The 23472-nt window shown below is 49.8% G+C and overlaps 1 protein-coding gene across 2 annotated transcripts in view; it reads right to left on the bottom strand.

The window, feature by feature from the left end:
- Positions 1 to 19928, bottom strand: part of LOC138498022 (fucolectin-like) — a 35854-nt gene extending 15926 nt beyond the window's left edge. Inside the window, exon 1 of one of the 2 annotated variants that reach the window (XM_069621815.1) lies at positions 19608 to 19928. The gene's annotated coding sequence lies outside the window, so the exon portion shown is untranslated. The remainder of the gene's footprint in view (positions 1 to 19607) is intronic. The other variant, XM_069621816.1, reaches the window with a different exon arrangement.
- Positions 19929 to 23472: the final 3544 nt, after the last annotated feature.

Below are 23472 nucleotides of genomic sequence, written 5' to 3' on the forward strand. Positions count from 1 at the left end.
TAATAACCACTGAACAGGTTATCATGTCTGTTCTTGCGAGAGAGGGGCGCCCGCTACCTTTGTAAAACTATTTGTTAAGGAACCTGGGATTGGTAACCCTAGGTCTCCTGGGGGCAACCAGACGTGGTCTCCCTCTCACTGTGCTTAGAGAGGCATCAGCTTCACCTCACTGATGATCCCCAACAAGGGTGAAACACGTGTATGGGGTTGCTGGTGGTACTCTCGTTCAGATTGGAATTGCCATTGTATTTCGGTGCTGGACTGCCCCTGGGCAGGACAAAGACTGATATGCAAATGGATATTTCCCATCTGTGAAAGGCACAGTGAGTAAAAGCAGTGGCTGCGAACTCTCAAGTGGTTAATAACCACTGAACAGGTTATCATGTCTGTTCTTGCGAGAGAGGGGCGCCCGCTACCTTTGTAAAACTATTTGTTAAGGAACCTGGGATTGGTAACCCTAGGTCTCCTGGGGGCAACCAGACGTGGTCTCCCTCTCACTGTGCTTAGAGAGGCATCAGCTTCACCTCACTGATGATCCCCAACAAGGGTGAAACACGTGTATGGGGTTGCTGGTGGTACTCTCGTTCAGATTGGAATTGCCATTGTATTTCGGTGCTGGACTGCCCCTGGGCAGGACAAAGACTGATATGCAAATGGATATTTCCCATCTGTGAAAGGCACAGTGAGTAAAAGCAGTGGCTGCGAACTCTCAAGTGGTTAATAACCACTGAACAGGTTATCATGTCTGTTCTTGCGAGAGAGGGGCGCCCGCTACCTTTGTAAAACTATTTGTTAAGGAACCTGGGATTGGTAACCCTAGGTCTCCTGGGGGCAACCAGACGTGGTCTCCCTCTCACTGTGCTTAGAGAGGCATCAGCTTCACCTCACTGATGATCCCCAACAAGGGTGAAACACGTGTATGGGGTTGCTGGTGGTACTCTCGTTCAGATTGGAATTGCCATTGTATTTCGGTGCTGGACTGCCCCTGGGCAGGACAAAGACTGATATGCAAATGGATATTTCCCATCTGTGAAAGGCACAGTGAGTAAAAGCAGTGGCTGCGAACTCTCAAGTGGTTAATAACCACTGAACAGGTTATCATGTCTGTTCTTGCGAGAGAGGGGCGCCCGCTACCTTTGTAAAACTATTTGTTAAGGAACCTGGGATTGGTAACCCTAGGTCTCCTGGGGGCAACCAGACGTGGTCTCCCTCTCACTGTGCTTAGAGAGGCATCAGCTTCACCTCACTGATGATCCCCAACAAGGGTGAAACACGTGTATGGGGTTGCTGGTGGTACTCTCGTTCAGATTGGAATTGCCATTGTATTTCGGTGCTGGACTGCCCCTGGGCAGGACAAAGACTGATATGCAAATGGATATTTCCCATCTGTGAAAGGCACAGTGAGTAAAAGCAGTGGCTGCGAACTCTCAAGTGGTTAATAACCACTGAACAGGTTATCATGTCTGTTCTTGCGAGAGAGGGGCGCCCGCTACCTTTGTAAAACTATTTGTTAAGGAACCTGGGATTGGTAACCCTAGGTCTCCTGGGGGCAACCAGACGTGGTCTCCCTCTCACTGTGCTTAGAGAGGCATCAGCTTCACCTCACTGATGATCCCCAACAAGGGTGAAACACGTGTATGGGGTTGCTGGTGGTACTCTCGTTCAGATTGGAATTGCCATTGTATTTCGGTGCTGGACTGCCCCTGGGCAGGACAAAGACTGATATGCAAATGGATATTTCCCATCTGTGAAAGGCACAGTGAGTAAAAGCAGTGGCTGCGAACTCTCAAGTGGTTAATAACCACTGAACAGGTTATCATGTCTGTTCTTGCGAGAGAGGGGCGCCCGCTACCTTTGTAAAACTATTTGTTAAGGAACCTGGGATTGGTAACCCTAGGTCTCCTGGGGGCAACCAGACGTGGTCTCCCTCTCACTGTGCTTAGAGAGGCATCAGCTTCACCTCACTGATGATCCCCAACAAGGGTGAAACACGTGTATGGGGTTGCTGGTGGTACTCTCGTTCAGATTGGAATTGCCATTGTATTTCGGTGCTGGACTGCCCCTGGGCAGGACAAAGACTGATATGCAAATGGATATTTCCCATCTGTGAAAGGCACAGTGAGTAAAAGCAGTGGCTGCGAACTCTCAAGTGGTTAATAACCACTGAACAGGTTATCATGTCTGTTCTTGCGAGAGAGGGGCGCCCGCTACCTTTGTAAAACTATTTGTTAAGGAACCTGGGATTGGTAACCCTAGGTCTCCTGGGGGCAACCAGACGTGGTCTCCCTCTCACTGTGCTTAGAGAGGCATCAGCTTCACCTCACTGATGATCCCCAACAAGGGTGAAACACGTGTATGGGGTTGCTGGTGGTACTCTCGTTCAGATTGGAATTGCCATTGTATTTCGGTGCTGGACTGCCCCTGGGCAGGACAAAGACTGATATGCAAATGGATATTTCCCATCTGTGAAAGGCACAGTGAGTAAAAGCAGTGGCTGCGAACTCTCAAGTGGTTAATAACCACTGAACAGGTTATCATGTCTGTTCTTGCGAGAGAGGGGCGCCCGCTACCTTTGTAAAACTAGAATGGAGAGAGAGAGGGAGTCGCAGACATTGCAAAAGAGCCCGACGGAGGGATTAGAGGCATCCAGGTGGATGTTAAAGTCTCTGATGAGGAAACGTTGAGAGATTGAGGCAAGAAGGAAGAGGAAGAGGGCAACCTGGCCAGGTGGCCTGTTGATGGTAGCCACAGTCAGAGAGAGGTCAGGAGAGATAGAGGGCCTGCATACCAGGCATTCAAAGGTGAAGTAGGCCTGCATAGGAATGACAGAAGCAGAGGCCCACTCCTGAAAGATCAGGGCCATTCCACCTCCGGGCAGGTAGCTTCAGGGCTCGGAGAGGAGCCTGTTGCCCCTCAGGAGGATGGTGTCAAAACACGTGACAGAACTATCTATAAACCATGTCTTGTGAGAGTGAAGACATCCAGGTCAAGGTCTTCAAGGAGGTGATAGATGTCAGAGGAGTGAGAGTTGAGAGTAGTGAAGTGGAGCAAGTTGCCACATTTGAAAGATTTCCAGGTGGGATACAGGAGGGAGGTACACCCAGTAGAGGTTGTAGAGGGGGCCTAGACTGGGCTAAGACAGTAGATGGAGGTGGGACAGGGGTCAGAGTGGAGGAGAAGGTAGGTGCCAGAGAGGCGAAGGAGGTCGCAAAGGAGCCAGAGAGGTGTTAGGAGTAGCAGGGGAAGAAAGTTGATAAGATGCAGGAAGCGCCTATCGAAAAGGAGGAGGTTGGGCAAAGGGCCCTGTACCAAGACTATCCCATTCAGATGGATATTCATGTTGATTTTGGAGGAATGGAAGGAGGCCAAGTGGGCCTCCCACCGGGTGCCACCATTAATGGGAGAGGAGGAGTTAGGAGAGAGAGACCAGAGACCACATGAGGGGTCCATAGGTCAGGAGAAGGAATGACAAAGAGGATGTCAGTGAGAGTATGTCTGTAGGACGCATTGATGTAGGTATCAGTGATGGAGAGGCCTGGGTTGGAGACCAGAATATCCCTCTTGAACTTTTTCATTCCAGACTTGGTGAGAGGGATCGGATAGTCGATAGAGTAGCAGTTAGAGAAGATGGGAGAAATGGAGAGTACCATAGGGGGTGTGAGGAGGAAGGTTGTAGGAGGGGAGCACAGTCCAGTGCCCACACCAAGGATGTACAGGAGGAGGGGAGAGGAAGTCACACAGGGAAACACAACATGAAACAAGGCAGGGTGCACAACAAGGGTGGGTGAGGCACATTAACAGCAGTGACTAATGGAATGGGGACCAATAGAGTGGGAGAAAGCCTAGCGGAACAGCAGAGGCACAAAACAGTAACAACAGTGGAATGGGAACCTTGAGAGTGGGAGAGAGCCTAGTGAACAGCAGAGACACAGTAACAGTGGAATGAGGATCTAGACAGTGGGAGAGAGCCTAGAGGAGCAGCAGAGGCACAGTAACAGTGGAATGGAATGGGGACCTAGAGAGTGGGAGAGAGCCTAGTGGAACAGCAGAGACACAGTAACAGCAGTAGTCACAGGGGAATGGAATGGGACCTACAGAGTGGGAGAGAGCCTAGTGGAACAGCCAGACACAGTCGCAATAGTAACATTAACTGTAAGCCTAGTGGATACAGTATTACAGGATACAGGAATACAGTAGCAGAAATGTCAGAGGAGTAGGTACATAAAGGGGGGCAGATCTAGAACACAACAGTTACCAGCTGCAGACTAGGCACATAGTAAGGAGTCGGAAAACACAATCTATGGCTAACCACAAGGGAGGGGAAGTCTAAGGTTGTGCAGAGACAGAGAACAGTGAGTTGGGTGTATAGGTGGATATACACAAAAAAGGCTGGGTAGTTCAGCAGAGAGCTTTAGTTGCTGCTCTCACTGCCTGTACCTTACTAACATTACAGTGCCTACTGGTCGACGACTGCGCAGCGGACTCGCACTCTGCACCGCTACCCCTTCCAGTTGCATCTGGTGGACTGATGCACAGCCTACTCGCACTCTGCGTCGCTACCCCTTTGTCGCCAAATACCTGCAGCGCACAACACTGGGGCCGGGTCCTGCGCGGGCTTTGCTGCAGAGGGTCTGATCCTCTGTTTTTTAAAGGATAAGTTGAGTGGACGTAGCGCAACGTGCAACATATCAAACAGCCAGCATCTCCTGTGGCGCGCAACACTGCAGCTTTGTCCTTCGCGGGCTTTGCTGCAGAGGGTCCGATCCTCTGTGTTTAAAGGATACACTGTGTGGACCTAGCACAACGTGCGACGTACAAAACAGCCAGCGTCTCATGCGGTCCTGCGGCACACAACACCACGGCCTTGTCCTGCGCAACGTAACACAAACGTAGGGGAACATTGTCACCAACCAGTGAAGCCCTTCAGCCTGGTTTGGTAGGGAACAGGAGAAAGCATTTTGTACCCTGACCCTTCGGGACTTAGGTTCCCTCTGGGAGCGCGTTAGCATCTCTGTTGAACCCTTTGATTAGGCATTGTTAGGTGAAATATTGGTAAACCAGCAAGGAAACAATTGAGAAACACGCAAACCCTGTGTCAGAGTAAAAGACTAGGACATTCAGTTTCACAGCTCGAAGTCCTCAAGAATGGCCCATGCATTACACCCAAACATTGTGTAGACACCGCACCCCGTCGTTGAGGTAAGAATCACTCCATTTTTCAAAGCCATCCTGTATAGCTAGGAAGATACCCAACTTTCAACCTCTACTCCCACAGGGCTTGGTCATTTGAGTCTTATGACCCCCCAACCCAGAACATCGAGGCAGAAAAGAAATCAACGCAGCCTCCTCCCAGCCTAACTCTGCCCAGCTGCACCTATCAGTTTGCTTTAGTGCTTGGACCCACCCTCGCATCACTGAATCACTAAATGCCTTGCTTATTCCAGTTATTGAAGAAGCAAATTGCCAATTTAAAAGAATGGCCCCGTGTCTGCACAATTGCAAATAACATAAGGTGTTGAGTTAAAGTTTAGCGTGCAGTATCTCCCCATGGGGTGTCCTGGTGCATTCCCCAACGCCTAGAGTACATTCCAAAAGGGGTGATCCCGAGGTAGTTCCAACCATTTGCAGAAACCCAGATTCTACTCCACCATTGAAAATCAAATGCTTTATCGATCCAGAGCGAAAAAAAAAAGCTATTAATAACATCACAGAAAACCTCTCCTCACCCCTCGATGAAGGCCCGCAATTGTCCTACCATGCTGCTGATGAAGGCCAGCAATTGCTTGGCCTGTCAGTGTCCTGCCATGCCGCTGACGAAGGGCAGCAATTGATTGGCCTGTCAGTGTCCTACCACGCTGCTGATGAAGGCCAGCAATTGCTTGGCCTGTCAGTGTCCTGCCATGCCGCTGACGAAGGGCAGCAATTGATTGGCCTGTCAGTGTCCTACCACGCTGCTGATGAAGGCCAGCAATTGCTTGGCCTGTCAGTGTCCTGCCATGCCGCTGACGAAGGGCAGCAATTGATTGGCCTGTCAGTGTCCTGCCACGCTGCTGATGAAGGCCAGCAATTGCTTGGCCTGTCAGTGTCCTGCCATGCTGCTGATGAAGGCCAGCAATTGCTTGGCCTGTCAGTGTCCTGCCATGCCGCTGACGAAGGGCAGCAATTGATTGGCCTGTCAGTGTCCTACCATGCTGCTGATGAAGGCCAGCAATTGCTGGGCCTATCAGTGTCCTGCCATGCTGCTGATGAAGGCGAGCAATTGCTCGGCCTGTCAGTTTGCTACCATGCTGCTGATGAAGGCCAGCAATTGCTGGGCCTATCAGTGTCCTGCCATGCTGCTGATGAAGGCGAGCAATTGCTCGGCCTGTCAGTTTCCTACCATGCTGCTGATGAAGGCCAGCAATTGCGTGGCCTATCAGTGTCCTGCCATGCTGTTGATGAAGGCCAGCAATTGCTGGGCCTGTCAGTGTCCTGCCATGCCGCTGACGAAGACCAGCAATTGCTTGGCCTGTCAGTGTCCTGCCATGCCGCTGACGAAGGGCAGCAATTGATTGGCCTGTCAGTGTCCTACCATGCTGCTGATGAAGGCCAGCAATCACTGGGCCTGTCAGTGTCCTGCCATGCTGCTGATGAAGGCTAGCAATTGCTGGGCCTATCAGTGTCCTGCCATGCTGCTGATGAAGGCGAGCAATTGCTCGGCCTGTCAGTTTCCTACCATGCTGCTGACGAAGACCAGCAATTGCTTGGCCTGTCAGTGTTCTGCCATGCTGCTGACGAAGGCCAGCAATTGCTCGGCCTGTAAGTTTCCTACCATGCTGCTGATAAAGGCCAGCAATTGCTGGGCCTGTCGGTGTCCTGCCATGCTGCTGATCAAGGCGAGCAATTGCTCGGCCTGTTGGTTTCCTACCATGCTGCTGATGAAGGCCAGCAATTGCTGGGCCTGTCAGTGTCCAGCCATGCCGCTGACGAAGACCAGCAATTGCTTGGCCTGTCAGTGTCCTACCATGCTGCGACTTAGAAGGTTCTTGTTAGGGAGATTTTCTTTGTGCAAATCTTACCCTCTCTGCCCTGAGCCTGTCCGCAGTTCTGCTGGACACCATGGTAGTGTTGTCATTGACTTTAAAGGTGAGTGAGAAATGTTATCTTGCGCACCTCCTGCATATACTTGTGATATTGGATCACTGAACCCCTCTTACAAAGTTCCAGTGAGTGGGAGACTTCTCCCCTTGATTTCGGCTCCACGCCTTCCTATTGCAGCAACCCCCACCCCTTATGTGAGGTGCAGCCAAGGACCTCTAAGGCCTCTTTTGCAATTTCGTTTGGGGTTCACTGGGGAGTTCCTGGACCCCCCTGCCCCCTCCACTCCCCTCCTCTTTGCAGGAGTGGTCATCTCCTTTTTATGACTAACATGCTTTCCTGTTTGCAGCACAAGCCATCTTCAATGGAGTGTTGTGGGGGCCCTTTCTGTCCCTTTGTCTTAGTCCCAAGGAGCATGTTCGCTACTTTCCCTGCATCTTCGAAACAGGCTAGTGGCAGTCGTTAGTGGGAGAATTCACTAATCTTTGCAAAGAACATCCACATTTTTAGATTCTTTACAAATGCAAAGACATGTGTTACAATCCATATAATCAATGTAGAATCTGGATTTTAAAAAGCACAAATGCAGCTCCTAATGTGTTGCAGAAAAATATTTGAAGCAGTTTAATAAAATGTATTGAAAAAGAATTCATTGAAAAAAATATAATATCTTGCTTTAAAATGTAATAACATGCAGATTCTTGCTCACACGTGTTAATGTCCAGACGTGCACAAATAAAACATTCTACCATAAGCAGTTCCTCGACAATTACCAGCTGCAATGTGTCACAGAAAACTACTCTGCAATCAAGGAATTTGAATAGCTTTTCAAGGCTTTAATTATGGGCTGCAGTGACAGCTGGCATTCTCTCTGCTGGCTCAAGCAGAAGGCATTGCGACATCACAATACAATAACTTTTTACACAGCAGTTAGGACTTTTTTTCTTATTACAGATCAGTTGTGATGTCACAACAAGCCTGTAACAAGAACATTATTTCCAGGCTTTTATACGACATTGCAGGCTGCCATGTGGTATCAAGCTTTTGCAACCCTCGTTGCTCTTGATTGTATATATAAGTAGAGACATTTTTAGTACATGAAGCCATCTGGGTGGTCGCAGGGATGCACCCAGCTACCGGTAGCCTTGGAATCTAGCTTTCTGCATAACTCTGTGGGCTAGGCGAACCCTCTGCAGATGTCCAGTGAGAATGCTCTTTCACAATTCCAAGAATTATGGTCCCCTTTATTTGGGGAGAATGTATATATCTAATGTATTGGGGCACATTTCATAGGATTATAATACTTGTCTTTTAGCTGCAATATTTCCATCTATTGACACGGAATACCATGTACTGCTTACTACTTGGCGAATGGCGATCTTATTTTAAAAACACATGTCTGGCCCCTGGTCCATGGGACAGCGCCACGACCAGGGCTGAAAGCAGAAACCCTTGGAGTTCTATCGGATTCGGGCGTGGCCTTGTTTCCTCACATTGTGGAGAAGAGAAAGAAGGCGTCTCGGTTCCTGTAGCAGAACTTTAAGATGGTATCAATGAGGACATGGGTGCTGTTCAGAAACTGAAGGAAGTCGCCAATATGACTTCCACCTGCTCTCAGCGCAGTAAACTCTGCCCAGTACACAAGGAGCACGTGTGCAACGGCATGGCTTGCCTGCAAAGCCTGCGTCCACACTGCACCGGAACCTGGGGCTTGCTTCTGCTCTTGACCCCGCATCAGAGCTCCCAGCTTGCCACAATCTTTGCTAATATAGTCTACGTCTTCCTACTCTTTGCAAACAGACCGACTGCTAAATCATGACCAACTTTTTTTTAACCATTCCATGTTTCCTCACTTTCACATCACCAACAAAACTTATACCTTCTTAATATAGTCGCCCTCACATATCCAACGCACACACAGAGCAGTGTAGCGCAAACTACAAGCAAGTCAAGTAGGTAGACGCAGTCCCGCCAACTACAGGGAAAGGCAAGTACGGAGAAAGGTCCATAACAGTGCTGGGCTCTCGGTTATGGTAGACGCAGTCCCGCCAACTACAGGGAAGGCAAGTACGGAGAAAGGTCCATAACAGTGCTGGGCTCTCGGTTATGGTAGACGCAGTCCCGCCAACTACAGGGAAAGGCAAGTACGGAGAAAGGTCCATAACAGTGCTGGGCTCTCGGTTATGGTAGACGCAGTCCCGCCAACTACAGGGAAGGCAAGTACGGAGAAAGGTCCATAACAGTGCTGGGCTCTCGGTTATGGTAGACGCAGTCCCGCCAACTACAGGGAAGGCAAGTACGGAGAAAGGTCCATAACAGTGCTGGGCTCTCGGTTATGGTAGACGCAGTCCCGCCAACTACAGGGAAAGGCAAGTACGGAGAAAGGTCCATAACAGTGCTGGGCTCTCGGTTATGGTAGACACAGTCTCGCCAACTACAGGGAAGGCAAGTACGGAGAAAGGTCCATAACAGTGCTGGGCGCTCGGTTATGGTAGACGCAGTCCCGCCAACTGCAGGGAAAGGCAAGTATGGAGAAAGGTCCATAACAGTGCTGGGCTCTCGGTTATGGTAGACGCAGTCCCGCCAACTACAGGGAAAGGCAAGTACGGAGAAAGGTCCATAACAGTGCTGGGCTCTCGGTTATGGTAGATGCAGTCCCGCCAACTACAGGGAAAGGCAAGTACGGAGAAAGGTCCATAACAGTGCTGGGCTCTCGGTTATGGTAGACGCAGTCCCGCAAACTACAAGCAAGTCAAGTACGGAGAAAGGTCCATAGCAGTGCTGGGCACTCGGTTATGGTAGACGCAGTCCCGCCAACTACAGGGAAAGGCAATTACAGAGAAAGGTCCATAACAGTGCCGGGCTCTCGGTTATGGTAGACGCAGTCCCGCCAACTACAGGGAAGGCAAGTACGGAGAAAGGTCCATAACAGTGCCGGGCGCTCGGTTATGGTAGACGCAGTCCCGCCAACTACAGGGAAGGCAAGTACGGAGAAAGATCCATAACAGTGCTGGGCTCTCGGTCATGGTAGACGCAGTCCCGCCAACTACAGGGAAAGGCAAGTACGGAGAAAGGTCCATAACAGTGCTGGGCTCTCGGTTATGGTAGACGCAGTCCCGCCAACTACAGGGAAAGGCAAGTACGGAGAAAGGTCCATAACAGTGCTGGGCTCTCGGTTATGGTAGACGCAGTCCCGCCAACTACAGGGAAAGGCAAGTACGGAGAAAGGTCCATAACAGTGCTGGGCTCTCGGTTATGGTAGACGCAGTCCCGCCAACTACAGGGAAAGGCAAGTACGGAGAAAGGTCCATAACAGTGCTGGGCTCTCGGTTATGGTAGACGCAGTCCCGCCAACTACAGGGAGAGGCAAGTACGGAGAAAGGTCCATAACAGTGCTGGGCGCTCGGTTATGGTAGACGCAGTCCCGCCAACTACAGGGAAAGGCAAGTACGGAGAAAGGTCCATAACAGTGCTGGGCTCTCGGTTATGGTAGACGCATTCCCGCCAACTACAGGGAAAGGCAAGTACGGAGAAAGGTCCATAACAGTGCTGGGCTCTCGGTTATGGTAGACGCAGTCCCGCCAACTACAGGGAAAGGCAAGTACGGAGAAAGGTCCATAACAGTGCTGGGCTCTCGGTTATGGTAGACGCAGTCCCGCCAACTACAGGGAAAGGCAAGTACGGAGAAAGGTCCATAACAGTGCTGGGCGCTCGGTTATGGTAGACGCAGTCCCGCCAACTACAGGCAAGTCAAGTACGTAGAAAGGTCCATAGCAGTGCTGGGCACTCGGTTATGGTAGACGCAGTCCCGCCTACTACAGGGAAAGGCAAGTACAGAGAAAGGTCCATAACAGTGCTGGGCTCTCGGTTATGGTAGACGCAGTCCCGCCAACTACAGGGAAAGGCAAGTACAGAGAAAGGTCCATAACAGTGCTGGGCTCTCGGTCATGGTAGACGCAGTCCCGCCAACTACAGGGAAGGCAAGTACGGAGAAAGGTCCATAGCAGTGCTGAGCTCTCGGTTATGGTAGACGCAGTCCCGCTAACTACAAGCAAGTCAAGAACAGAGAAAGGTCCATAACAGTACTGAGCTCTCGGTTATGGTAGACGCAGTCCCGCCAACTACAAGCAAGTCAAGTACGGAGAAAGGTCCATAACAGTACTGACCTCTCGGTTATGGTAGACGCAGTCCCGCCAACTGCAGGGAAAGGCAAGTACGGAGAAAGGTCCATAACAGTGCTGAGCTCTCGGTTATGGTAGACGCAGTCCCGCCAACTACAGGGAAAGGCAAGTACGGAGAAAGGTCCATAACAGTGCTGGGCTCTCGGTTATGGTAGACGCAGTCCCGCCAACTACAGGGAAGGCAAGCACAGAGAAAGGTCCAGAACAGTGCTGGGCGCTCGGTTATGGTAGACGCAGTCCCGCCAACTACAGGGAAGGCAAGCACAGAGAAAGGTCCAGAACAGTGCTGGGCGCTCGGTTATGGTAGACGCAGTCCCGCCAACTACAGGGAAGGCAAGTACGGAGAAAGGTCCATAACAGTGCTGGGCTCTCGGTTATGGTAGACGCAGTCCCGCCAACTACAGGGAAAGGCAAGTACGGAGAAAGGTCCATAGCAGTGCTGGGCACTCGGTTATGGTAGACGCAGTCCCGCCAACTACAGGGAAGGCAAGTACGGAGAAAGGTCCATAACAGTGCTGGGCACTCGGTTTTGGTAGACGCAGTCCCGCCAACTACAGGGAAGGCAAGTACGGAGAAAGGTCCATAACAGTGCTGGGCACTCGGTTATGGTAGACGCAGTCCCGCCAACTACAGGGAAGGCAAGTACGGAGAAAGGTCCATAACAGTGCTGGGCTCTCGGTTATGGCAGACGCAGTCCCGCCAACTACAAGCAAGTCAAGTACGGAGAAAGGTCCATAACAGTGCTGGGCTCTCGGTTATGGTAGACGCAGTCCCGCCAACTACAGGGAAGGCAAGTACGGAGAAAGGTCCATAGCAGTGCTGGGCACTCGGTTATGGTAGACGCAGTCCCGCCAACTACAGGGAAGGCAAGTACGGAGAAAGGTCCATAACAGTGCTGGGCACTCGGTTATGGTAGACGCAGTCCCGCCAACTACAGGGAAGGCAAGTACGGAGAAAGGTCCATAACAGTGCTGGGCTCTCGGTTATGGTAGACGCAGTCCCGCCAACTACAGGCAAGTCAAGTACGGAGAAAGGTCCATAACAGTGCTGGGCTCTCGGTTATGGTAGACGCAGTCTCGCCAACTACAGGGAAAGGCAAGTACAGAGAAAGGTCCATAACAGTGCTGGGCTCTCGGTTATGGTAGACGCAGTCCCGCCAACTACAGGGAAAGGCAAGTACAGAGAAAGGTCCATAACAGTGCTGGGCTCTCGGTTATGGTAGACGCAGTCCCGCCAACTACAGGGAAAGGCAAGCACAGAGAAAGGTCCAGAACAGTGCTGGGCGCTCGGTTATGGTAGACGCAGTCCCGCCAACTACAGGGAAGGCAAGTACGGAGGAAGGTCCATAACAGTGCTGGGCTCTCGGTTATGGTAGACGCAGTCCCGCCAACTACAGGGAAGGCAAGTACGGAGAAAGGTCCATAACAGTGCTGGGCTCTCGGTTATGGTAGACACAGTCTCGCCAACTACAGGGAAGGCAAGTACGGAGAAAGGTCCATAACAGTGCTGGGCGCTCGGTTATGGTAGACGCAGTCCCGCCAACTGCAGGGAAAGGCAAGTACGGAGAAAGGTCCATAACAGTGCTGGGCTCTCGGTTATGGTAGACGCAGTCCCGCCAACTACAGGGAAAGGCAAGTACGGAGAAAGGTCCATAACAGTGCTGGGCTCTCGGTTATGGTAGACGCAGTCCCGCCAACTACAGGGAAAGGCAAGTACGGAGAAGGGTCCATAACAGTGCTGGGCTCTCGGTTATGGTAGACGCAGTCCCGCAAACTACAAGCAAGTCAAGTACGGAGAAAGGTCCATAGCAGTGCTGGGCACTCGGTTATGGTAGACGCAGTCCCGCCAACTACAGGGAAAGGCAATTACAGAGAAAGGTCCATAACAGTGCCGGGCACTCGGTTATGGTAGACGCAGTCCCGCCAACTACAGGGAAGGCAAGTACGGAGAAAGGTCCATAACAGTGCTGGGCTCTCGGTCATGGTAGACGCAGTCCCGCCAACTACAGGGAAAGGCAAGTACGGAGAAAGGTCCATAACAGTGCTGGGCTCTCGGTTATGGTAGACGCAGTCCCGCCAACTACAGGGAAAGGCAAGTACGGAGAAAGGTCCATAACAGTGCTGGGCTCTCGGTTATGGTAGACGCAGTCCCGCCAACTACAGGGAAAGGCAAGTACGGAGAAAGGTCCATAACAGTGCTGGGCTCTCGGTTATGGTAGACGCAGTCCCGCCAACTACAGGGAAAGGCAAGTACGGAGAAAGGTCCATAACAGTGCTGGGCGCTCGGTTATGGTAGACGCAGTCCCGCCAACTACAGGGAAAGGCAAGTACGGAGAAAGGTCCATAACAGTGCTGGGCTCTCGGTTATGGTAGACGCAGTCCCGCCAACTACAGGGAAAGGCAAGTACGGAGAAAGGTCCATAACAGGGCTGGGCGCTCGGTTATGGTAGACGCAGTCCCGCCAACTACAGGGAAAGGCAAGTACGGAGAAAGGTCCATAACAGTGCTGGTCTCTCGGTTATGGTAGACGCAGTCCCGCCAACTACAGGGAAAGGCAAGTACGGAGAAAGGTCCATAACAGTGCTGGGCGCCCGGTTATGGTAGACGCAGTCCCGCCAACTACAGGCAAGTCAAGTACAGAGAAAGGTCCATAGCAGTGCTGGGCACTCGGTTATGGTAGACGCAGTCCCGCCAACTACAGGGAAAGACAAGTACGGAGAAAGGTTCATAGCAGTGCTGGGCACTCGGTTATGGTAGACGCAGTCCCGCCAACTACAGGGAAAGGCAAGTACAGAGAAAGGTCCATAACAGTGCTGGGCTCTCGGTTATGGTAGATGCAGTCCCGCCAACTACAGGGAAAGGCAAGTACAGAGAAAGGTCCATAACAGTGCTGGGCTCTCAGTCATGGTAGACGCAGTCCCGCCAACTACAGGGAAGGCAAGTACGGAGAAAGGTCCATAACAGTACTGGGCTCTCGGTTATGGTAGACGCAGTCCCGCCAACTACAGGGAAGGCAAGCACGGAGAAAGGTCCATAGCAGTGCTGGGCTCTCGGTTATGGTAGACGCAGTCCCGCTAACTACAAGCAAGTCAAGAACAGAGAAAGGTCCATAACAGTACTGAGCTCTCGGTTATGGTAGACGCAGTTCCGCCAACTACAAGCAAGTCAAGTACGGAGAAAGGTCCATAACAGTACTGACCTCTCGGTTATGGTAGACGCAGTCCCGCCAACTACAAGCAAATCGAGTATGGAGAAAGGTTGACAAAAGGGCAGAGCTGTCGGTTCTACGTTGCAATACCGAAAATAAAACGAGGGCCAAAATAACGAATTTGAATTGGTCGAATTTTGAAAAAATAAATTTCGGTAACTTTGTTTGCACTTCTCATTTTTTAATGCAGGGGGAGAGAAAACCCATCCCTCTATGCCCCCCACCTTTTTCTGTTCCTTAACTCTCCCCTCTATTGTTTAAAAAAGTGCCAAAATAAATCGAAAAATACAACCCCAAAAATGACTATTTCCGTCTTCGTGGGATTACCATGTTAGACAGTCTTGCCAACTACAAGCAAGTCCGGTACAGAGAAATGTCCATAACAGTGCTGGGCTCTCAGCTATGAAACTGTCCCGCCAACTACAAGCAAGTCAAGTAGGTAGACGCAGTCCCGCCAACTACAGGGAAAGGCAAGTACGGAGAAAGGTCCATAACAGTGCTGGGCTCTCGGTTATGGTAGACGCAGTCCCGCCAACTACAGGGAAAGGCAAGTACGGAGAAAGGTCCATAACAGTGCTGGGCGCTCGGTTATGGTAGACGCAGTCCCGCCAACTACAGGCAAGTCAAGTACGCAGAAAGGTCCATAACAGTGCTGGGCGCTCGGTTATGGTAGACGCAGTCCCGCCAACTACAGGCAAGTCAAGTACGCAGAAAGGTCCATAACAGTGCTGGGCTCTCGGTTATGGTAGATGCAGTCTCGCCAACTACAGGGAAAGGCAAGTACAGAGAAAGGTCCATAACAGTGCTGGGCTCTCGGTTATGGTAGACGCAGTCCCACCAACTACAGGGAAGACAAGTACGGAGAAAGGTCCATAGCAGTGCTGGGCTCTCGGCGCAGTCCCGCCAACTACAAGCAAGTCAAGTTGGAGAAAGGTCCATAACAGCACTGAGCTCTCGGCTATGGTAGGCCCAGGACCTGCCACTGAGATCTTTTGTACCAAGGAAGCCATCCTTTGTGGGGTCTCCTACGGGCCCCACGACCTCAATGGCCTGGTACACTCATCTCCGACTTGAGTAGTGAGTGCCTTGAATGCCTCCCCCTCTGCATGCCCCCCAGCATTCTACGAGCCCGCTATAGATTGCATGAACAAAAATAACACTACATGTGATGCAAAGTGGCTGCAAGTCGACGTGTGTGTATCTTGAAAACACCTAAATAAACAAATAACCAAAAACCATACCTCCCTGCCCGTAAGACAGCACCTTTGGACCCTACCCTGGAGCCATGTGTAATGTCTTACATGCATGACTGCATGCCTCCTACATGCGCCCACATGTTCGGTGCTTAGTTTGATGCACGCTTTGGCATCTTCAGTGTGGTGGCAATATCGGGGCGGGCCCTGTTCACCTGCTGAAGCTAAAACTAAGCGATTCCTTCACGCACATAAAACGAAGATCACCGATAGACTTTAGGGTGCAACTAAGCTGTACCTTTCCCACAGGCTGTGGCGCTGGGCCCTGGTTGGGTGGCAAAGAGTCTTTCTGTTCCCAGTTCAGCTCTGCCCAAAATGCCCCAACAGAGACAAGGAGGGCACTCTCTCCACCTAGAACAAAAGAGGGGTCTCCCTGGGCCTGTCACTGAGATGAGTGAGGGCATGGGCTCTCCCCCTGGCACTGCTGCAACCTCAGCAGAAGAGACAAGGGACCCCACTTCCAGCCCTGCCAGAAACTCAGGGGGAACCTCTACCCAAGTAGCACCAGAGAGATGCATCCAATCGAAGATGGAACTCTCTACCCTCAAAGCGGAAGGACGCCCGGGGAGAGGGACACGGGCCTCTCTACCCAGGGGTCTGCAACCTTTGCCTCTGCCTGTGTTCTAGACTACAACTCCCAACAGCTCTGGCCAGCAGAATCAATGGCGAGGGATCATGCGAGTCGTAGTCCAGGTTGCAGACCCTCCTCTACCCTTGCAATGATATGAATACAGGAACTCTCTAGACTCAGATCTGACAGACCCTCAGGGATATGACAAAGGTCTCTCTACCACGAACGCTGCTCAAACCTCGGAAAGTGGGGGCTGTCACTGCTACCAGCAGCACTGGGGTACTCTCAGCACTTACAGAACCTCAGGGAATGGGACACGGGTCTGCAACCTTCGGCTCTACTGATGTGTGCGACTACAACTCCCATCTGCCCAGGCCAGCACAGTCAATGGTGAAGGATCATGGGAGTCATAGCTGAAAACATCTAGAGAGCTCTAGTTTGCAGAATCCTGCAGTGCTCTCAATGCTGATAGAACCTCTGGGAATGGACAATGCATACTCTATCCTCATTACTGGAAGAACCTCGAGGAATGAGGGAATGGGCATTCTACCCTCATTACTGGTGGAACCTCAGATGGGGCAAGGGATCCCCTGCGCTTATTACAGATGACACCTAGTGAAATGGGTGTAGTGGTAGTGTACGCTCATTCCTGGTAGAACCTCAGGAAATGGGTGAAAATCACACTCTACCCTCATTCCTGGTAGAACCTCAGGAAATGGGTGAAAATCACACTCTACCCTCATTCCTGGTAGAACCCCGGGAAATGGGTGAAAAGCACACTCTACCCTCATTCCTGGTACAACCTTGGTAAATGGGTGAAAAGCACACTCTACCCTCATTCCTGGTAGAACCCAGGGAAACGGGTGAAAAGCACAATCTACCCTCATTCCTGGTACAACCTCGGGAAATGGGTGAAAAGCACACTCTACCCTCATTCCTTGTAGAACCCAGGGAAACGGGTGAAAAGCACACTCTACCCTCATTCCTGGTAGATACCCGGGAAACGAATGGGAAGAACACTCTACCCTCATTCCTGGTAGAATCATGGGAAACGGGTGAAAAGCACACTCTACCTCATTAATGGTAGAACCTCATGAAATGGGTGAAAAGCACACTCTACCCTCATTCCTTGTAGAACCTCATGAACCAGGTGGCAATCACACTCTACCCTCATTCCTGGTAGAGGCTCAGGAAACGGGTGGCAAGCACACTCTACCCTCATTACTGGTAAAACCTCAGGAAACGGGTGAAAAGCACACTCTACCTCATTACTGGTAGAACCTCATGAAACGGGAGAAAAGCACACTCTACCCTCATTCCTGGTAGAACCCAGGGAAATGGGTGGAAAGCAGGGAAACGGGTGAAAAGCACACTCTACCTTCATTCCTGGTAGAACCCCAGGAAACGGATGAAAAGCACACTCTACCCTCATTACTGGTAGAACCTCATGAAACGGGAGAAAGTCACACTCTACCCTCGTTACTGGTAGAACCCCGGGAAATGGGTGGAAAGCACACTCTACCCTCATTCCTGGTAGAACCCAGGGAAACGGATGAAAAGCACACTCTACCCTCATTCCTGGTAGTACCCCGGGAAACGGGTGGAAAGTACACTCTACCCTCATTCCTGGTAGAACCCTGGGAAACGGGTGAGAAGCACACTCTATCTCATTACTGGTAGAACCTCATGAAACGGGTGAAAAGCACACTCTACCCTCATTCCTGGTAGAACCTCATGAAACGGGTGGAAAGCACACTCTACCCTCGTTACTGGTAGAACCCCGGGAAATGGGTGGAAAACACACTCTACCCTCATTACTGGTAGAACCTCAGGAAACGGGTGAAAAGCACACTCTACCTCATTACTGGTAGAACCTCAGGAAACGGGTGAAAAACACACTCTACCCTCGTTACTGGTAGAACCCCGGGAAATGGGTGGAAAGCACACTCTACCCTCATTCCTGGTAGAACCCAGGGAAACGGATGAAAAGCACACTCTACCCTCATTCCTGGTAGTACCCCGGGAAACGGGTGGAAAGTACACTCTACCCTCATTCCTGGTAGAACCCTGGGAAACGGGTGAGAAGCACACTCTATCTCATTACTGGTAGAACCTCATGAAACGGGTGAAAAGCACACTCTACCCTCATTCCTGGTAGAACCTCATGAAACGGGTGGAAAGCGCACACTACCCTCATTACTGGTAGAACCTCAGGAAACGGGTGAAAAGCACACTCTACCTCATTACTGGTAGAACCTCAGGAAACGGGTGAAAAACACACTCTACCCTTATTACTGGTAGAACCGCAGGAAATGTGTGAAAAGCACACTCTACCCTCATTATTTTTGGAACCAGAATGATGGGGGTAGGGATGAACAGCCCTCATGGATAGAACCTTGAGAAATGGGGGAGGGAAAATCTCCCCTTATTACTGATAGAACATCAGGAAATGGGGGGTACCCTACCCTCCCTAATTCCTTAGTGACACATCAGGAAATGAGGGGGGCACGCTACCTTCCTTACTGATAGAACATCAGGAAATTGTGGGACACTACCTGATTTACTGAGAGAACATCAGGAAATGGGGGGGGCACTCTACCCTCCTTACTGCTAGAACCTCGGGAAGTGACACGAGGGACCTCCTACTAGTAAGCACCATCACCAAACCCTCAGTGTGTGGAGGTTGAGATCACTCTGAACCTTCCCCTTCAAGCGAGCCGGCGGCCGACCTCTTTCCTCAGCAGGCTCCCTCCTATGGAACGCCCCCCCCCCCTTATCTTGAGCTGATCTCAAATTCCCGTAGCTCCTCAAGACCTTCCTTTTCACCTCCTCCCTCCTCTGTTAAATCCCACAGTTGCTGAGATTGGTGACCTTGGCCCTTCTGTGTCCTCCCGGGTCCCCTCCTCCCACACCCAATCGCCTTCGGCCTCTGCCCATTCCCAGCATTTGCCTTGGCACCCACTGGCCTATGCCACCACATGCCTGCACTTAGTTATTGGCAGTTGACCACTCTCACCAAGTCACTCAACAGCTGCTTAACCCCCTAGCACTCCCCCTAATCTCCTTGCACTTAACCCCCCCCCCCACTCCCTTATACCTTCTCACTCTCTGCACTCCCACGCCCTGAATGCTCACAAGGCCTAGTAGGGCCGCCTCTCTCTTTCATTGTTATATTTGCATTTCACTCCCATGCCCCCTCCCCTTGCAGCACAATGTCCTTGCTGTTTAAGCGCCTAACACATGCACAATAAATAACTAGACTGGCATCACCCCTTGCAGCCCTGTAGAGGGTCAGACCCGCGCGGAGCTGGCACCTACCTGGCGGCTTGTCCCTGGCCTCTGTGAGCAGCACCCTGTCACCGCTGTATTTATGGTCTCCACTCCATGCCGCCCACCTCCCCTGCTATGTATGCATTCTTCCAAATGCTCAGGTATGCTGAAGTTCAGGCCCCAAAAGCAAACACCGAGGTGCCTCCCCGGGGCGCACACTGGCCGGGCCAGGTTGCCAGACCTGTCTCGCGAGCCCATCCATCTGCAGGAGGCCGGTTCTGTGGCATACAAGCTTTGGGGGACTTCGCACGCCCTGTTCTTCTCAGATGCCAAAGCGGAAGAACGCCATTAAAGTCGTCAAAGCACTTTAAGATCCATTTCAAATCTTGTGTTGAGTGTTACTGGACCCTTCCGCCTTACTAGAGGAAATGACGTAAACAAGTATTACGTCAAATGTGGGCACAGAGCGAGGCGGGACCATGCCTGGCAACAGCTTAAAAGGGGATGTGAGGGAGCCATAGCGCCTGGTGGGCATTCAAGTGGCAGCACCCACCCGAGACCATCCATGCAGTAAGTGAAAGTTACCAGAGGACCCCAATTTTCAGGGACACTCCCCTATTTTAAATCCATTCTGTCCCAGAAAGTGGCTCCGATTTTGAACCCAGTAGAGTTTAAAAGTAGGGCATGACCCTGAACTCCAAGCCCTGAAATCGCTTCCTCGCATTGGGTTTATCAATTGGTAGAAAACAAATAATTTGCTAATATTTTAATCCACCTATTTTCCTGCACTGTGATATGTTTTATTCCTTTGCACTCAAGTCTTGGTCGATGGTCTTGGTATTGAAAATAGGTAGATCAAAATGTTAGAAAATTGATCAACCAAATGCAAGGAAGCGAAATGCAGTGAATTATGATTTTGGACGTTGATAAACGCGATGAAACAATACACGCACCCAGATGGCAGTTACAGCGACGAATTGCTACATTTGAAAATAAAAGACCTTCGTATAAAACCCGGGAGGATAGCTCAGGGGCAACGAGAAGACGACGCAGAGCAGCACAGGTTCGATCCCCGGGTTCGCGCTCAATAATAAGCGCGTTATAAATAACCAATTACAATTTCTCTGAACGTGACTCATGCGAGTTTCTCATAAAATGTGTATATGTTAACTGCTTTTATTCTGCCAGGTTTCCTTATGAGCTACGATTCTTTCATAAAAATAGCCAAGGCAACGATACACTCTCATTCATGGCGGGTGGTTGGAGTCCATGGGGTACTGCTCAGTGAATGGCAAAGGTAAACAGATGGCAGACATGTTGCATGATATGATAGCATACGGCATTGGCGGTTCCTAGTCATTGCATCGAATGCCAAGCATCGAATTCCTTACCATCGAAAAAAAGCATTACAAAAATAGCAAAAATAGCATGGAATGCATTTTTTTAATGCGCTCCCCCCACGGGGGTGTCCCCCCCACCACACCCTTCTTTTAATCTGAAAACACATTATAATTGAAGTAAACCCTTTACCATTGAAATAAATGCATTCAATGCTTTTTTTCTTAATGTTTTTTTTACGATGGTAAGGCATTCGATGCAAAGACTAGATACCGCATTTACCAGTGTGTGACCCGGAGGAAACCATCAAAGCTATGCTGACCATTTCTACCCAATATATATTCCACATCTGGGGGAGGCTGGGTAAGCTTTGCCAGATGTGATCATTCATTTTATTTCCTTATTTTTGTGACAGTTCAGATTTACGCTTTGTTGTAGGCACAAGTGTATAATTTGAAACCTGGAGAACTCAACACCCCACAACACCGAAATTGTGTAGTCCTGAGCAATTCCTCACCCTGTCCCTCAGTCCACTTATGTGCCGAAATTGGGAGTATCGGTTTACAAGACGTATTGGACTCTCCAACTAGGTAGTTGATTATTAAGACATCTAGAATCCATATTCATTATCATACGTGATAGTCAATTATTAGACCACATAGTGATCTTTTAAAAGACTAGTATTTAAAAGAAAGTGACGCTCAAAATAGCCAGTTATGTACTGTTTATTTATGAAGCGCGTCGTTCGCCTGAAGGCATGTTGGAGCTATGGAAAGAGACACAATAGTACTTACCAAGGAATTTAGATTACACAAGTCAGGTTTTTAGATTTCTTTCGGGAAAGTAAATGATTCTTGTTGACTCTGAGGTGCTGGGCAATGGCTTCCAAAGGCCAGCTGCTGAGTATGAGGACGATCTGCATCCAAGGGCCTCTGGTTGAAAATGAGGCACGGTCAGTAGTCGAGGATTTCATGAGCCAAGCCTCCTAGAGGTGGGAATTTATCATGGGAAAATGTTGGCCCTGAGTGATAGCATGAGTTACGAGTAAGGCATAGTGTTTTAAAATCTAGGTGCTTTGAAACCGGCTCCCAATGTAACCTTTAAAAAAAATGATTGATATGATCCGTTTTTTTTAGAATGGAAAGCTAATCGGGCTTAACCATTTTTACACGTTGTCGTAGATGTACTTGTTACCTAGTCAACAGAGCAAGATCTAGTGCATTACAGTGATGTAACCAAGCGGAGGAAAGACACTCGGAAGAAGGAGTCTTTGTTCCACGGTGAATCATTTTATGAGTTGCCGAAGCGTTTTTAGATGATAACAACAAGTCTTCCCTAAGAAATGTATTTGGGGTGAAATTGACAAATGTGACTCGAGAAGGCAGAAGAGGTTTAGAACACAATAAACAGGTTCATGGAAACCGATTGGAAAAAATGATTTGCTCTATAGAGAAGTATCAGAAAGAAAACCAGAAAAGAGGGGCTGTGGCTATTTTGAGAAGATTTGTTCTTGAAATTACTAATTTTCCTTTTCCTGACTGGGATACCATATCCCGATGTTTAGCCTGTACTTGCCACCCATCCCCCAATGACGCCTATAATGTATTGCTCTGCTATAGATCCCCTGGGCCCGCTGCTCCGTTTCCGGACAACCTAGATGCATACCTGGGGTTAGAAGCTCTTCAACATGCAAAATTGATAATTATGGGTGCTCTTAATATTTGGTGCAATGTCCCTGAAGAAATCATGGCAAACATGTTTTTGATATCTTGCAGACTCATGATATACATCTTTTGTCCAACACACATTGGAGGCCATTGTTTGGGTTCGATGTCATTTTGCCAACACCTGTTTTTACGACTGAAAAAATGCATAGAAAATTTTGTTTACATTATTTTTGAGGGGGATCCCTCTCCAGGCCCCCCCCCCTTCATTTTACAATTTATTTTAATTTCGTTCCCCCAACCCTTTATTTCCGCTCCCCAAAGAAATTCAATTCGTTTTTTCATAAAAACTCCTGCGGCAAAGGACGCCATACCATTGTTTGCACCCAATGATTTTCCGGGGGTGGGTTACGCTTAGGCGAACCTGAAATTACACCTGTGAGTTGGTCTGACCACTCTATAGTAAGCTTTTCAATTCCCAGTCCCCAGCTCTTGCAGGTACCACCTGCACCCACTGCTGAGCATTTGATTCGCCGAAAGAAAGACCTTGATCTTATATCTGATAAAGACCTTGTGCAGGATCTACCTGACGTGTCAGTCACCACTGACAGCACTGAATGTTATTCTAAAATATGCTGCAATTGCAATTTAACTGTAATAATTTCGTGCCATTAAAAAATGAGAACAATTTACAGAGAACTACTAATCAATGGTATAGTGAGAAGCTGAAACTCTTAAAACAACATTATAGGAAAAAATAAAAAATATGACTAAGGATTGGAGACACAGCCGACCATCGGGCAGACTACCCTTGGAGGCCTATAAAAGAGAGATTATAATTACAAACTATCGATCTCTGCAAAAACAAATTAATGAAGCTGAGAATAGTCCTAAAGCTTTGTTTCTTGCTA

Source organism: Ambystoma mexicanum, chromosome 5q, assembly GCF_040938575.1.
Source record: "Ambystoma mexicanum isolate Mex_15411 chromosome 5q, UKY_AmexF1_1, whole genome shotgun sequence".
Taxonomy (NCBI): domain Eukaryota; kingdom Metazoa; phylum Chordata; class Amphibia; order Caudata; family Ambystomatidae; genus Ambystoma; species Ambystoma mexicanum.